Genomic DNA, 1,050 nt, shown 5'->3' on the forward strand with positions numbered 1-1,050 from the left:
TCCGGCTCACGGTTAAATCCATAACCAGCCAATATTCATAGCATACACAGCTATTCCGGCTCACGGTTCAATCCAGAACCAGCCAATTCATAAACAATTACGGCCCTTTGGCCAATGGCATAACAAGCACTTCCACCACCATCCTCCACATCTCACATAATCATCAATGATCCTCATTGATTATTCATTTTCCCTTGCTTCACTCGCAAGTTACCACATCCACTAGCTCCTTCTCTCATAGCTAGACATATCATAATGATTTAAGATATAAGTGGTGAGATCGGAGACTTAGAAGTATGAGATTTGACTTTTATAACTCAAAAATCAACTTTGGGATGAAAACAGGTCCGCGCGTACGCGCACTCCACGCGCACGCGCGGATGGCCTCAAAAACTTCATCGACGCGCAAGCGTCAAGCACGCTAACGCGTGGATTAAAAACTTGCCAATCGACGCGTACGCGTCAACCACGCGTACGCGTGGGTGTTCTCGTGCCCAGGCACAACACTGGCACAGTTCTGGCATAAGTCTCTGGAAAATGGCTGGGCATTGGGTGCAGCACAATCGGCGCACCCGCGCACATCACGCTCACGCGTGGATGGCATTTTCTGGAAGATCGGCGCGTACGCGCCAAGTGCGCCCACGCGCAAGGGGTCATTCTGCTAAAAATTTTCTAAGTTAAAAGCTGCAGAATTCACCAATTTAAACCCCAATCTTCCGACGGACATAACTTTCTCATTTTAAATCATTTTTCACCCATTCTTCAAACGGCATGGACATCCCGGATCCAACTTCATTTCTAAACAGATTTGGCCCAAAACAAAGATCCGTAGTCCAAGTTATGTCCCACCAAAGTATGCCCAAAAACCATGTTTTTCATAAAAACCACAAAGTGCCATTTTCAAAACAAGCAATTTCCAACTCTTTTCAAAATCAATCAAAACATGCCATTTTCATCCCTTTCCTTTGAAATCAATCAAAATATATCAAATTCAATCATCAAGCCTCCTCAACTCACACATTGACACATACCACGATTTACCAAATCATT

This window comes from Arachis duranensis, chromosome 3 (genome assembly GCF_000817695.3).
Source record: "Arachis duranensis cultivar V14167 chromosome 3, aradu.V14167.gnm2.J7QH, whole genome shotgun sequence".
Taxonomy (NCBI): domain Eukaryota; kingdom Viridiplantae; phylum Streptophyta; class Magnoliopsida; order Fabales; family Fabaceae; genus Arachis; species Arachis duranensis.